Raw genomic sequence first — 16,898 nt, forward strand, 5'->3', positions numbered from 1 at the left:
TTTGTGACAGATTTGTGTATTTTTCATATGATCGTGGTTTTGTGTTTTATTGTGTCTTTGTTTTTATTTATGTGATGTCATTGGTGTGTTGAGAGTGGAAATAAAGGATGGTTAAAATTCTAAATTCTGTTCTGCTGTTCTTACAGTGTGGACCATGGAGGAGAGAACAGGACCAAACCAGGACCCAGGAAATGTGAGTGTGTATCGACACAGAACACTTTCCATAGATACACACTCTGCTGTGTGTGTGTGTGTGTGTGTGTGTGAGAGAGAGACTTCTCTCTTACACACATAAACACACAAAACACACAAACAGAAACACACATGTACACAAACACACACACACAGGTACTATCACAGCTCTCTCTCTCTCACACACATAATGAGGTGAATATTAATATTGATAATTAATCTCATTAATGTTTCTGGTGTGCAGACGGCTGTCAGCTTACACTGGATCCAAACACAGCACACAGAGGGCTGTCTCTGTCTGAGGGGAACAGGAGGGTGACATACACACAGGGGAGAAAGCAGCCATATCCTGATCATCCAGAGAGATTTGAGAACTATTTCCAGGTTGTGTGCAGAGATAGTGTGTGTGAGCGCTGTTACTGGGAGGCTGAGTTCAGTCTGTCTGAGTGGGGCGAGGTTTATATAGCAGTGACAGATAAAGGAATCAGCAGGAAAGGAGAGGATTCTGACTGTAGGTTTGGAGGGAATAAAAACTCCTGGAGTCTGGAGTGCTTTAAACCCAGTTACTCTGATAAACTCAGTTACTCTGTCTGGCACAATAAGAACCGAACACGCATACCTGCCCCCCCCTCCCCCTACCGCAGAGCAGGAGTGTGTGATGATGATGCTGGTAGAGGAGTGTGTGTGTACAGGGTAGGAGTGTGTGTGGACCGTCCGGCCGGCACTCTGTCCTTCTACAGCATCTCTGACTCTGACACACTGACCCTCCTGCACAGACTCCACACACACTTCACTCAACACACACCCCTCTGTGCTGGATTTAGAGTGTGTGAGTCCTCCTCAGTGTCCCTCTGCTAACTGGAGTAGAGACACACACATTCACACACACACACGCACACACACACACGTGCACACACACAAACATGCACACACACACAAACTCACACACACACACTCAGATACACATAGACACACACACCCACACCTACACACACACACATCCTCTCACACACACCCTTTCTCTCTCACACTCATGCACACGCACTCACACACCTACGCGCACACACACTCGGGCTCACACACTTACACACACATACACACTTTCTCACACCCCCAATCACACACATGCACACACACACACCTACACACGGACACACACAATCTCTCGCACACACAAACACACACATTCACCAGTGCACTCTCACGCGCACACATACATGCATGCATACGTACACACGCTCGTATGCACACACAGACACTCTCTCTCTTCTGCTCAGTCACTCACATACACACACACCCTCTCTCTCTCACACACACACACACACACTCACATCCACACACATTCACACAAACGCACGCACACACACACAAACCATGCACTCACGCACACACACATACATGCGTGCAGAGACACAAACACGCGTTAACACACACACTCCTCAGTGTCCCTCTGCTAACTGGAGTACACACACATGTGCGCATACACTCTCGAATGCATGCACACACACACACACACATATATATATATACACACACTCATATACACATACACACACACTCAATCACACACTCACACACATATATAAACACAAACACTCATATACACCTCACACACCCACACCTACACACACACGCGCACACACACTCACATATACACACACACTCATATACACATACACATGCACACACACACTCAATCACACACTCACATATATATATATATATATATATATATATATATATATATATATATATATACACACATACACACTCACACACACACACTCACACTAACGCATGCGCACACACACACACACACTCATGCACTCACGCACAAACACAAACATGTGTCAACACACACACATTCTCATTCCCATACGCATGCACACACATGTATAAACACACACATTCTATTACCTATACGCACACACACATACTCATGCACTCACACATGCACACACATGCATACACTTACATGCGTGCACACATCATATACATGTGTACACAAACATTCTCATACCCATACACACACACACACACATGTATGAACACACACATTCACAAAGGCACTCTCACACACACACACACATACGCATGCATACACTCATTCTCTTGTACGCGCACACACTCAAATACACAGTCTCACACACATTCACACAAACGCACGCACACACACTTTCTCTTACCCATACACACACGCACCAGTGTGCACACATACTCATGCACTCAATCATACTCTCACAAATGCACACACACATACATGCGTGCACACACACACACACATTCTCTTACCCATTCACACACGCAACCCGGGCACACACACACGCATACTCACGCACTCACACACATGTTCACATCAACCGTCACTCCCACAAACGTACGCATGCACACACACATTCACAAATGCACACACACAGAAACACACTCTCACCCAATCACACACACGTCGACACACTTGCAACCTTCCTTGACCAGTGCCTTACCACTGCAATTTCAGCTGTGCAAAATATTAACCTCAGTACAGCTTCAACCCTGTACATAAGCACTCGCTATTTAAATATGATTTTATTTTTTTACATTTTAATAAATTTATATTTCAAATGTTCAAGGTGTGTTTATGTACTTTTGATTATTAAAACATTAATGTAACATTGAGAGTAATAATGCCAAAAGATGGCAGAGTAAAATGTTTTTGAAGTAATAACTCTGTCTCTGGTATCTGCATCTTTGTATAAAAGAAGCCAGTGGCAAACTCCTCCACTTAAATGTGCATTTTACTAGTTTTTACAGTTGCTTTCATTCATTTTCACAAAAGTTCCAATGTGCAAATTTCTGTGGGCAAATGCATCCCATGAGAATGCAGAATGATCACTGCAGTGTACTTATTTCCTTTCATTACTGTAAACAATGATGGATTCCTTATCCTTATTTATTCTGTTAGGATTGATTTTTTTTTTTGTTGCTTTAATTTTCTGTATTTTCAGACAACAGTCTTCAATGATTAAACCTGAATTATCAAAAATATCAGATGTGTTGGTGTTATGATTTATTATTGTGTGATGTATTGAACTCCTGTGACACAGTAGTACTTATTTCATATTCTGTATGGGATTATGTTTGGGCTCAATATGAGTAGATCAGCATGGCGCTAAAATCTGCACAGTTGAAGCAATGAAATTCATGTACAGTAGTGGAAAAAAAATCTGTTATACGAAAAGTTGTGTAGTGTCTGATGAATGCTTGCTTCTGTTACTGTAGTGTAACCATGACTCAATACATTTTGAAAAGTCACTGCTTGTCTATTGAGCTGGTATATTTATGTTACTTCTCAGAGAAATGGTTTTCCTGTAGGTTTGAACCTGGATCTGCTGCACATCAGTTGAATGGATTAGACCACTAAGCCAAAATCAGGGCAGAAGTGTGGTTTGACATCCAGTCTCTGAGATGTTCCTGAGACCCTGCAGTTAATCTCGTTTTTTCAGATGCATTTCTAATAACTGCAGTCACACATTACAAATGCATTACGGTGTGTTATGATTGCTTTGACTCAATGTGGAAAACTCAATTTGCCAAACTAATGGGCAAAATTCTTACCTTAAGACAAATTTCTGTACCTACACAGAAAGTACAAAACTCTAAATCACACACTCAGTTTTCACAAAACAGTCACCTCATATTAAAACATCCAAATTTTTATTGCTGGACATGCAGATTGTGAAATGAAGTCAAGATGTTTGCAATCCTGTCTTGTCACTTCCAGCAACATTGCCCAGCTGAGTCGCATTGCAGCACGATTGGTAATCCCAACATAAAAGGCAGTTTTACAGCACTACATTCAGCAGCGTCTGACAACATGGAGCAGCCCAAAGCAGTTAGTACTGATGGACGGGTCGTGGCTGAAGCTGAGGTTGTGGTCAAGCAAGTAGCAGAAATACTGCTGTATCAAATGAATTTAGAGCCACAGATATTGACTGTGTCGTAAATCCAGGCATAACAATGGGAGAACCTGGAAGGATTGTACAGCCAAACGTTAAAAGGTGGCCTCAACAGTGGCCCCTAATATGAGTTTTTGGACTGAACATTGATTATTCAATGCAAAATGTGATACTGTAATTACATTACAGGAATGTTGTGTTGCTGTCATTTTATATTATTACAATATTACAGTGGGGTAGTACAGAATTACAGTACTGATATGAATATGATGCACATAAATTGCCTTGTTTTTGCACATAGAGTACATACTGTAAAGCATTTGTCTGTTTATACTGTCCCAGTAATGCTGTTGTGTCTTTATTTCAGAGATTGATGGTGATCGATGCTGCCAGAGCTCCTATGTCATAGATGTTATGTTTTGGACACACAGTCTTGATTCGTGTCCTTCTTGTGTCGTGCACTGGGCGAGAGGCATGAATACACCCTGGAAAGGCTGCAAATCTATCGCAGGGCATTACATTTACTTAGAGTCTTTTATCCAAAGCGATGTACAAAAGTGCATATCATGGTCATCATAACAACTACAAAACACAGGTTTGATAAGGTACAGTACTCATTTCGTACTATTTATAGCCAAGTACACAGTTCAGTTCATGCAGGGAGCATTATTCTGACCCTGCTTATGCCAAGTCAAACTAGGGAGAAGAACAAGCTACAACATTAGGACAAAAATACAAATTACAAAAAGTGCTGGAATGGGGGTACATGTAACATGAGTGCCATGAAAAGGGGGATTTAAAGTGAAATGATTTACAGAGTGGTAGTAGTTAGTCCAGGTATGGTCTGTAGAGATGCGTCTTCAGACCACGGCGGAAGATGGGTAGGGAGGGAGAGGTTCGAAGAGGGACAGGGAGTTTGTTTCACCGCTGGGGAGCTAGGGTGGAGAAGCTCCGTGATCCCTTTACTCGAGTGGGAGGGGGTGCAGGGCGCCCTGCTGCTACAGAGCGGAGTGGTCGAGCAGGCGTATAGAATCGAATCGTGTCCTGTAAGTAGACAGGTTCTGTCCTGTTGGCTGCAGTGTAGGCGAGGGTCAGGACTTTGTACCTGATCCTGGCAGCGACCGGTAGCCAGTGGAGTGACCTCAGCAGAGGAGTGACGTGGGAGAATTTGGGAAGGTTGAAGATGAGTCAGACAGCAGCATTCTGAATCATCTGTAGTGGCTGTATGGCACAAGCTGGTGGGCTTGCAAGGAGAGAGTTGCAGTAATCAAGGCGGGAGGTCACCATAGCCTGGACAAGCAGCTGGGTGGAGGCAGTCACTGTGGTGCCATCAACTGTGATTGAGAGCTCATGTAGTAGGGAGGTCTTGTATGGGAAGAACAGCAGTTCAGTTTTGTTGAGTGTGGCAGGGCTCAGTTTGTGGGAGTGGTTCGGGGCAGTCTGAGGACCACACCTACTGGTTAAGTAGGCACACGCACCTGGAGTGCGTCAGTAATTAATCCAGGTATTTAAAGTGTGCTTTCTTCCAAGTAGGTGTGTCTGACCGAGGAAAACACAAGCCGAGAGAGAGACTAGAAAGTGTCAGTTTCGTTATTTTGTTTTTGTTATTTTAGTATGTGGTGTTTCTTTATTATCCCCGATCCCATGAGGGTGAAGGGCGAAGCTGTTTTGTTGTATTGTAATAGACTGGATTCTCTCTCTCTCTCTAAAAGTATGTAAATAAAGACTGGAATATTTCCGGATTCACGTACCTCCCTGTGTCAAACGCTTCTGTTCAGAAAGGGGTGCATCGCAGTGTGTGACATTGAGGTTAAGCTTCAGGTGGTGGCTGGCCATCCAAGTTGAGATGTCAGCCAGGCAGTAAGATATTTTGTCATTAATCTGTGAGGTGGGGGGGGGGGGGGGGGAGAGAAGAAGAGTTGCGTGTTGTCTGCATATCAGTGATAGGAGAAGCCATGTGAATTAATAACTGAACTAAGAGATTTGGTGTAAATGGAGAACAGCAGAGGAGCCAGTAGAGATCCCTGTGGTACTCCTGTAATAAGGAGAAGCAGAGGCAGACCCCATCCAGGTGAGATAGGAAGCAAACCAAGACAGGGCGGTCCCAGAAATGCCCATCTCAGCCAAGGTGGAGAGGAGTTGTTTTGGTTGACTGTATAAAAAGTTCTAGTAGGATCAGGACAGAGGAGAGGCCTGAGGCTCTTGCAGTAGCGAGTGCCTCCATCACAGCCAGGAGCGCAGTCTCTGTTGAGTGCCTGGATCGGAAGCCAGAATGGAGAGGGTCTAGTGGGTTGTTTTGATGGAGAAAAGAGGTTAGTTGTTTAAGCACTGCTCGCTTAAGGGGTTTGGACAAAAAATGTAGAAGTGATACAGGTCAATAATTCATTACATCAGAGGGGTCTGAGGTGGGTTTCTTGAGGAATGGGGTAACACGAGCCATCTTAAAATTGGAGGGAACATGACCAAAGGCAAGGAAGGTATTAACAATACTGACAGTGGAAAACATGCTGTTTCATTGGCTATTTTCTTAAACTACTGGAAACCTGTTTGATAATAAATGGGCCCACAAACCATTCACTCACACACTCATTCCTATGGGAAATTTATCTTCAATTAGCCTACCTGCATGTTTTTGGACTGTGGGAGGAAATCCACGTGGACACGAGGAGAACATGCAAACTCCACACAGAAAGGCCCAGGCCGGATTCAAACCCAGGACCTTCTTGTTGTGAGGTGACAGTGCTACCCACTGGACCACCGTGTTGCCCCCGGAGAGGGTTTATGACACAAGAAAATGCCATCATAAGCGGTCATGGGTAAAATGTTTTTCCAGTCTACCTGCTGGCGGCTGTGGAATGGTATTCATCACTAGCTTGAAGCCAAAACATTTCACCATGTCAGTTTGACATTGTTCAACATAATTTTACAGTTCCTAACATACAACACAGGGTTGCAGCACAGTAATTCTTTGAACATCACGTTTTATATGATTTTCTTTGAACTGGGTTTTGTTTATTTGTTTATCTTATTTCAGTGTCTTACACCCTTTTAGGGTGCCCAGCCCATGTGAGCTTACAAGACACTACTTGTTATATACATGTGATCAAATACATGGGAGTGCAGATTTATCAAAGAGCACAATTACGGTACGTGCCATTTATGAACAAACAGGTTACCAGTAGTTTAAGAAAATAGCCAATTAAACAGTGTTTTCCACCATCAGTGTAATAAATGCCATCACAAAATGCTTGGCTGATTCATTTTAAAACCATTAAAAAATGTATGCATGTCTTATAAAACACACAAAGCAATTTGTGAAAATATTACAAACAGATATAATTTGAAAACTCACCAGAGGACTAAGAAATTGTCATTGTTATCTTTTCATTGAACATCTTTGCATCTTCTCTAGACACGTTAGTTTACGAATCTGTTTATTTAATTCTGTGGGAGTTACAGTGACTCACCATGGTCAAGGTCAAATCTAAAGTTCAGCTTTTCCATTAGCAGTGAGAAGTGTGGTGTTGCTCTTTCCTCTATTGCAGCATCTCCAGTTTAGAGTACAGTAAGCAAACGTAAAGGAAAGAGATTCAGTATCAGGCTATGGCTGCAGAGAGAGAGAGTCAAATTTTACTGCAATACTGATCGTTTTACTGTTACCTACCCTTAAGACTTTTGGTGAAGGGACTTGTCCTTGTCCAGTGAATATATTGCCATTTATAAAAGAACATTTCACGTTCGCAATCCTTCTCATCACTGTTTAGATCAAGCGTAAGAACTAGCTCTGGCCTGTCCTCAGCATTCTTTATAACATGTCTCTGATACATCCTGGCAGCTGTTCCCAGATCAGGTTCTGTCTTTCTCTCTGAAAACATCAACAAATATTAGCAATGAAAACACATTTCATCAAAGGGAATGCTTCATGCTGAAATCAGGGAGAAGATGAATCTCATGACACCACCTGTCATTGGTTTGGCTCTGAAAACGTGCAGAAGAATGCAAAGAATGGTGCTGCTGTATGATGAGGCTCGGATGGAGACACCTTCAATGGCCGGCTCTGCTGATGGGCAGTGACTGGCGGAGGAGCCACTAGGCCCTGATGTTGAGGCCCTGTCCTGCCCTTCAGCGTGGCTCTCTGACCCTGCTGCTGCTCTTCCTTCCTGTCTTACACTGCCACTGTCATCAGACCTCACTCTGTCTCTCTCATACAACCCAATGTGCCCACTGACAGCACACTAAAGGCTCTGACATTTTCACAAGATGTGGACGTTTCATGTTCACTTGTGTTAAATTTAAATACTGTTCCAAGCTAATATTCCACATGTGTATGTCAGAGGTATGCAGACCCTCAAAGTTAAATATATTGTATTTTGCAAGCTAAAGGGAAACCATGTGCCTTTACTTGTATTCTTGAATATTTATTAATCTTCAAATAGAATAGCAGTCAAAAACTTTATAGCAGTATTATACACTGAATAAAAAATATAAACTCAACACTTTTATTTTTGCAGCCATTTTTAATGCGTTTAAATAATACCTCAGATCAGTCAGTCAGAACCTTTATTTAAATTCTCGGAGGTACAATTGAGGGCCAGGCCCTCATTTTCAATGTAGCCGAGATTACTAACACAATTAAAACACAATAAGTGTAATGAAAGATCACAGAATATAGCAACAGTAACTAACATAGTAAATAATAAAATAACTAGAATAAAATACAGTAAAATATAATTTAAAAAAAATAAAAAAATAAAATAATAAAATAAATAAAATCAAGCACAGATAAGATCAAAAACAGATACACTCAGAGACACTGGTAGAGAGCTGACTTTCAGCAATTGCAATTTTCAGATATTTGTTTTATGTGCACAAAGAGCTTATTTCTCTCAAATTTTGCCCACAAATTTGTTTATATCAATTCAATTCAATTCAAATTCAATTCAAATAAGCTTTATTGGCATGATGTGTATATATATATATATATATATATATATATATATATATACACACTACCGGTCAAAAGTTTTAGAACACCCCAATTTTTCCAGTTTTATTGAAATTTAAGCAGTTCAATTCCAGTGAATGACCTGAAATGGTACAAAGGTAAGTGGTAAACTGGCAGAGGTTAAAAAAAAAAGTTTAGGTTACCAAAAATTCAAAAAAAAATGTAAATTTCAGAGTTATAAAAAAGGCCTTTTTCAGGGAACAAGTAATGAGTTCACAACTTACATTTTTTCTGCAGCGATGGAAGTAAATTAAGCCTTGAAAGTTGATGCAAACAATTTCTACAGGTGTTCCAAGTTTTGTTGATTACTTACAAACCCTCTGACTGTATAAAATCAGTGTTGGAACAGACTGTGTTACTACACCCTCTGAAGCATTATTTCGACAATATTGCAGTGCAGGAAGTAGTATATTGCTATCATAATGGCGAGAAAAGGGAAATCAACGAAGGAAGACAGACAGACCGTTATAATCCTTAAATGTGTAGGTCTTTACTTTAGAGAAATTGCAAAGAAAGCCAAGGTGTCAGTGAGTACAGTTTCCTACACTATTGAAAGGCACTTGGAAACTGGAGGAAATTCTGACAGGAAGAGGTCCGGCAGACCCAAAGCCACAACAGAATCAGAAGACAGGTTTCTGAGAGTCAACACGTTGCGTGATAGGGTGTTCACAGGACAACAGCTTCAAGCACAGCTTAACAGTGGTCGTAAGTAAGCAAGTCTCAGTTTCGACAAGAAGAGGAACTTCGAGCTGCAGGTTTGACAGGTCGAGTGGCAGTACGAAATAGTCAATAGTCATTTCTAAAATGGCTAAATAAGAAAAAGAGGCTTGCCTGGGCCTTGAAGCACCGGCAGTGGACTACTGAAGACTGTAAGAAGGTCTTATGGACCGATGAATCAAAATTTGAAATCTTCGGTTGGTAGGTGAAAGTAGGTGAAAGGATGGTTCCTCAGTGTGTGACACCAACTGTCAAACATGGAGGAGGAAGCGTGATGTCTGGGGCTCTTTTGGCACCCTGAACCAAAATAGATGGCTACCACAGCATTTTGCAGCACCATGCATTACCCTCTGGTCAACGCCTAGTTGGTCAGGGGTTCATCCTTGTGGCAAACACGCCTGCCACAGGCCACCGAAGTGGCTTTCCAAGGGGCCCTCCGGCACAGAGACACAGGGAGAAGATGTTCCAACAGTCCAGATTTTATTAACGAAGGTTTGGCAAGATGTTACAGCCAAAGTGAGCAGATGTAACCCAGTCATGACCGAAGCTCCCTGGTGTGGGTGGGGATGGCAGATTTAACCTGTGCGCAGTGATTACCTCACTACGCACAGGTGCAGCCACTCCTGTTCCTGGGTCCAATTAGCCGGGCCAATTATCTAATTCTTAACCAATTGGCCAGGTCTAATTAGTTTGACCCAGGGCAGGTGTGGCTGCTTAAACCAGCCATCCCCACACCACATACCCCCAACACCAAACTGAGGCCAGGGAGAATCACTGGCCGAAGCCTACCCCCCCCCCACCCCCGCACTCCCAACAAAGCGAAAGACAACAAAAATAAAAACACTCTAAACACGCTAAAAAAAAGTCAGGGTGGGTGGCCCCGGAACAGTCCAGTACATGCGGTGACCCTCCCCCGGACGACAAGGCACCCCATCTTCCTCCTCCCTCCTGGAGCACGGGAAGTCCTGGGCTGCTTTGCTGGCTGGTGGGGGCGTCACCGGCTTGGGCTGTTCCAGGGGCTGTGGTGGGGTGGCTGGGCTGGTGGGCTGGTGGGCTGGTGGGCTGGCCTTCTTGTGGCGCTGGGGACCAGGAACCCTCGTGGCTGTGGTGGCCGCCAGTCGGCTCTGCTGGCGGGCGGCTGCAGGCTTACCCCCTCATGGGCTCCGGGCAAACCAACCAGGCCAAAACAACAAACTAAAACAAACGGACCAAAAAAGGAAGCAAAACGGTGCGGCCACCGCTCGTGCGCCGCCCATAGCTGACCCGCCTTCCCGGCCAAGTTCAGCTCACGGCGCGACCACTTCTTGTGCACCACCCGTAGCTGACCTGCCTTCCTGGCCAGGTCCAGCTCCCCAGCATCCCAGCTGAGGATCGCTTCCTTCCCCTCCGCTGTCATTTCCCGCTCCCCGTTTTTGGCCTGGAGGATCCGCCCGAAGCCCTGTCGGGAACACCTCAGCCGCCCCTCCTCCAGTGTGCTTCCTGGCTGGCCCTCCTGTGCCTCTTTCCTGTGCCGGAGAAGCCCCACGTTGGGCGCCACTGTGGCAAACACGCCTGCCACAGGCCACCGAAGTGGCTTTCCAAGGGGCCCTCCGGCACAGGGAGAAGATGTTCCAACAGTCCAGACTTTATTAACGAGGGTTTGGCAAGACGTTACAGCCAAAGTGAGCAGATGTAACCCAGTCATGACCGAAGCTCCCTGGTGTGGGTGGGGATGGCAGATTTAACCTGTGCGCAGTGATTACCTCACTACGCACAGGTGCAGCCACTCCTGTTCCTGGGTCCAATTAGCCTGGCCAATTATCTAATTCTTAACCAATTGGCCAGGTCTAATTAGCTTGACCCAGGGCAGGTGTGGCTGCTTAAACCAGCCATCCCCACACCACAATCCTATAGCAAGATAATGACCCAGAACATACCTCCAGGCTATGTCAGAACTATCTTAGAGGAAAAGAACAAGACAACAGGCTTCAAATCATGGAATGGCCAGCACAGTCTCAAACTTAAACCCCATCAAGCTGGTTTGGGTTGAACTGGACAGAAGGGTGAAAGCAAAGCAACCTACACGTGCAACACATTTGTGGGAACTTCTGCAACAGTGTTGGGTAGATCTTTCCGAACAATATTTGATTTCCATTGTAGAACGAATGCCATAAGTGTATTCAGTTGTTATATCTGCAAAAGGTGACTATTTTGATGAATCAAAAAATTAGAATACATTGTGTTAAACAGAACGATTCCATGATTTCTCTTTTTTTTATCTCCAATTGTTTATTTGTTCTATGCTTTAATTTCAGAGTACATTGAGACAACTGCGTAAATTTCAATAAAACCTGGAAAAATGGAGGTGTTCTAAAACTTTTGACCGGTAGTGTATATACATATTGCCAAAGCATGGGTACAACAAACAATAAACATATAAACAGAACACAACTTTGTGTGTGTGTGTGCGTGTGCGCGTGGTATTTGTGTATGTTAGCTGGTGTAATGTCATGTGTTAATTAGGTGAAACAGTGAATATATAATTTAACAATAATTAAGAACAGTATACAAATTAATTAAAAATAAATAAATAAAGAAATAAAATAAAAGAGGAGAGAGTGTCATTGCTTATGTGTTATAATTACTTACTGTCCCTCAGTTTGTGACAAGTGGCAGTGTATTGCGCAGCCAAAGCCATTCACTCCTCTCTCCCAAGAGGAATGGCAGCTTCTCTACCTCTGATAGTGTCTTGAATTGAGGGCAGATTTCTTTTATTTTAAAGAAGTACTGTCTTCTTGGCTCATTGTATTTTTTACATTTTGTGAGGAAATGAAGCTCTGTCTCCACCTCCTGAATATTACACAGTGAGCACAACCTGTCTCTGGGCAGCCAGGTCTGCCGGTGTCTGCCGGTCTCAATGGCCAGGTTGTGATCACTGAGTCAATATTTTGTCAATGTTTTCCTCGTTTTTGTTTCTTTCTCAGTGGTCAGGTAATCTGCCACAGTGTACTCTCTTTTTAAGGCCCGATAGCATTCTAATTTGCTTTGTGTTTTTGTTTGTGTGTCGCAATAGGTGATGTAATTTTCTTTATATTTTGCTATAATTTGGTTGACTTTAATTAATTGTATAGAGCTGTCTTGAGGCTGCTTTGCGTTAGGGGTGGTTAGTGAACTAAGCCTCAAGACGAGCTGGCTGAGGTGGCTCTCCTCTGGGCTCATCTCTTGGTATTTCAGGGCCTTGTAATGATACGAGTGAGGGTCGCTGTTTATGAGGTGATTCCAAAATTTAACTGCCCCTTTTTGGATTCAGCCCTGCATGCAGTGGGCGACAGCAGAACCAGGTCATCTGCATAGAGAAGGAATTTGATTTCTTTATCATTAAGGGTGAGTCCAGGTGCTGCAGATTGTTCCAACACTGTCGCCAATTGAAATAAATGTTGAACAGAGTTGGACTCAAGCTGCAGCCCTGCCTCACTCCCCGCCCCTGGGAGAAGAATTCTGTTCTTTTGTGTCCAATTTTGACTGATATACTTTTATATAGGTTTTCAAAATGATGTCCATATGTTACCATTTTGGATGGCCAATTCCTCTTGTTTTGTTTGGTTTAATTTTTTTAAGTTTTCCAAAAATCTGTTAGAATTGATGGACTTCTCAATTACTGTCAATTGTGCCCTTTTGTGTTGCTCTTTTTTTGGTTCTGAGGGTATGCTTATAGTGTTTTAGTGTCTCAAGTTTTTTTTTTCTTATTTCTTTGCAGTCTTTGTCAAACCATGGTTCAACTTTGATCTGTTTTGGGGAATTTGATTTTTTCTTTAAATATGATATCAAAGCTGCCTTTTCAAATATGTTATTTACATTCTTGACTGCCAGATTTAGTCCTTCTTTATTCTGAGGGTATGTAGTAACCAGAAAGGTATCCAATAGTGTTAGAATTTCTTGATTATTGGTTGCTTTCTGGTATTCTTCTGTGCTGTCTGGCTCCCATTTGTAGGATTGTTTGATGTTGTACAGCTTACTGGGATGGTTGTGGGTGCTGGTGTTAGGTTCTGTCCTTTTGAGATAGACTGTGATTTGACTGTGGTCGGACAGAGCGGTTAGTGGCTTGCGGTAAATGCTCTGAGAGAGAATCGATCTAGGGCTGTGACCGCATAATCTACTGTACTGTTACCAAGATGTGAGCTGCAGGTGCATCTTCCCAATGAGTCACCTTGTATCCTACCATTGACAATATATAGACCCAGATCATGACAGAGCTGCAGTAGATGTTAGCCGTTTTTATTCATATGGTGGTCAGTTATTTCTGGGTAAGTTTGTTATATTGTTTAGTAAATTTGGTTCAAATATGTGCTTGTTCCCATCCTCATTGATAAAGTCAGTCCTTGTGCCTGTCCGGGCATTTAGGTCCCCACAGATCAGCACATTCCGCTGGGCCTGGAAATGGCTGATTTCACTTTGGAGGTTGGGGAACGTGTCCTCCTTGTAATAAGGAGAGTCAGAGGGTGGGACATAGATATAGGTCATTTTTTGATGTGATTAATTTTTTGCTTATTTTAAACCAAATATGTGATTCAATCTTTTAAATTTCTGTGATGTAGTTTTTGAGCTCCGATTTAAACCAAATTAGTATACCACCAGAATCTCTTCTGCAATTGGTTGGGGCTTTTTTAATTGATGGGACAATAGTTTCTTGGTATCCTGGGGGACAGTGAGTATCTACATCGGCTCTACACCAAGATTCCTGAAGGATGATCATGTCAATATTTTTAACATTTTCTTGGAATTCCATGGTTGAACTTTTTACGCCAAAAACTTCAGGCCCTGAAGATGCCACAATAGTTAGGAGATCATGCAATTGGCATGCTGACTGCAGGAATGTCCTGTAGAGCTGTTGCCAGAGTAATGGGCGTTTATTTCTCCACCATAAGCCGCCTCCAGCATCGTTTCAGAGATCTTGGAAGTTCATCCAACAGGCCTCACAACTGCAGACCACGTGTAACCATGGCAGCCCAGGACCGCCACATCCGACTTCTTCACCTGCAAGATCGTCTGAGGCCAGCCACACGGACAGCTGATGAAACAGTTGGTTTACACAACCATAGAATTTCTGCACAAAATGTCAGAAATCGCCTCATCTGCGTGCTCGACGTCCTCACCGGGGTCTTGATTTGTCTGCAGTTCGGCGTCACAATCCACGTGAGTGGGCAAGAGCTAACCTTCGATGGCCACTGGCACACTGGAGAACAGTCCTCTTCACTGATGAATCTCAGTTTCAGCTGTACAGGGCAGATGGCAGGCGGATGGGTGAGTGGTTTGCTGATGTCAACGTTGTGAACAGAGTGGCCCGTGGTAGTGGGGTGTTGGTATGGGCAAGCATATCCTATGGGCAGTGAACTCAAGTGCATTTTATCCATGGCAATTTGAATGCACAGAGATATCGAGATGAGATCCTGACGCCCATTGCTGTGCCATTCATCCACCGCCATTACCTCATGTTTCATCATGACAATGCACGGCCCCATGTTGCAAGGATCTGTACACAATTCCTCGAAGATGAAAATGTCCCAGTTCTTCCATGGCCTGCATACTCACCAGACATGTCACATATTGAGCATGTTTGGGATGCTCTGGACCGGCGCATATGACAGTGTGTTCCAGTTCCCACCAATATCCAACAACTTCGTACAGCTATTGAAGAGGAGTGGGACAATATTCCACAGGCTACAATCAACAATTTGATTAATTCAATGCAAAGGATGTGTTGCGTTGCATGAGGTAAATGGTAGTCACACAGATACTGATCGTTATTCTGTTCATTTAATGGTATCTTCTTTTTTGGGGAATCTGTGACTAACAAATGCATATCTGTATCTCCAATCACATGAAATCAATAGATAAGTGCTTAATTAATCCATTTCAGTTGACTGATTTACGTTTATTACCTTTGAACTCAATAAAATCTTCAAAATTGAAAAGTGTTGCATTTATATTTTTGTTCAGTGTATATGGTTAATGGTTGCCATTTACCTCTGCTAGATCACATTTAACAATGGAAGTGTTGTTCAGTTTTTGTGAAAAAGGTGTGATTTATTAAAATCCTCTGTAATGAAGTCATGGGGGCATAAATTATTATATTATAAATTATCTGAGAAAAAATGAAATAAAACAAGGTTTTTATGCAGCCATGTGACAGCAATGCACAGTAACACAGTCAACACAGAGCTCACACCACAAAGCACACTAGCACACTCAACACAGAGCTCACAGCCATGTGGCAGCAAAGCACATTAACACAGTCAACACAGAGCTCACAGACCAGAAAACACACTAACACAGAGCTCACAGACCACAAAACCCAATAATACACTCAATACAGACCACAGAGCACACTAACACACTCAACACTGAGCTCACAGACCACAAAACCCAATAATACACTCAATACAGACCACAGAGCACACTAACACACTCAACACAGAGCTCAAAGACCATAAAACCCAGTAATACATTCAATACAGACCATAGAGCACACTAACACACTCCACACAGAGCTCACAGCCTGGAAAACACAGTAACATACTCAGCAAGGACTTTGCACACCACAAAGCATAGCAACACATTCAACACTCAGCTTGCAGTATTTGGAAGTCTCCCTGGTGGATACTTACCTTGAAGTAGAGGGCCAAACTGTCTTGTACGAAGCCCCCAGGGACTAAGTCCACAGACAAGCAGTTATACGACTCTGTTCTATGCACCTTCTCCCCACAGCCTTGGAGAGGGGACCACAGAGACACAGAATTGAATGCTAACAGGCACGGGTGGGGATGGAGACAGTTCCAGTTAAGGAGTGAAATCCAACTGTTCAGTTTAGCCGAGCACATGGGAGAGACCGCACATGGGCGGCTCATCTGAGGCACGTTCTGGTGGTCAGGAGGTCAAATTCAAAATTTGCCTCGATGGAACAGGTGTAGGGGTGCAGCCCCTCCCTTGTCCTCAGGGAAACCCCCTCCTCTTTAAGCTGGGACAGGAGAACACTGAGGAACTCATGAGCATCCTGCAGTGAGACATAGAAA

General features: G+C 43.3%; 2 protein-coding genes across 5 annotated transcripts in view; one reads left to right on the forward strand and one right to left on the reverse strand.

Annotated features, from left to right (window-relative positions):
• Positions 1–16,898, forward strand: part of LOC135242400 (protein NLRC3-like) — a 1,894,071-nt gene that overhangs the window by 1,582,065 nt on the left and 295,108 nt on the right. The window lies entirely within an intron of this gene.
• Positions 1–16,898, reverse strand: part of LOC135242408 (NACHT, LRR and PYD domains-containing protein 3-like) — a 421,399-nt gene that overhangs the window by 139,783 nt on the left and 264,718 nt on the right. The gene's annotated exons all lie outside the window — the stretch shown is intronic.

This window comes from Anguilla rostrata, chromosome 16 (genome assembly GCF_018555375.3).
Source record: "Anguilla rostrata isolate EN2019 chromosome 16, ASM1855537v3, whole genome shotgun sequence".
Taxonomy (NCBI): domain Eukaryota; kingdom Metazoa; phylum Chordata; class Actinopteri; order Anguilliformes; family Anguillidae; genus Anguilla; species Anguilla rostrata.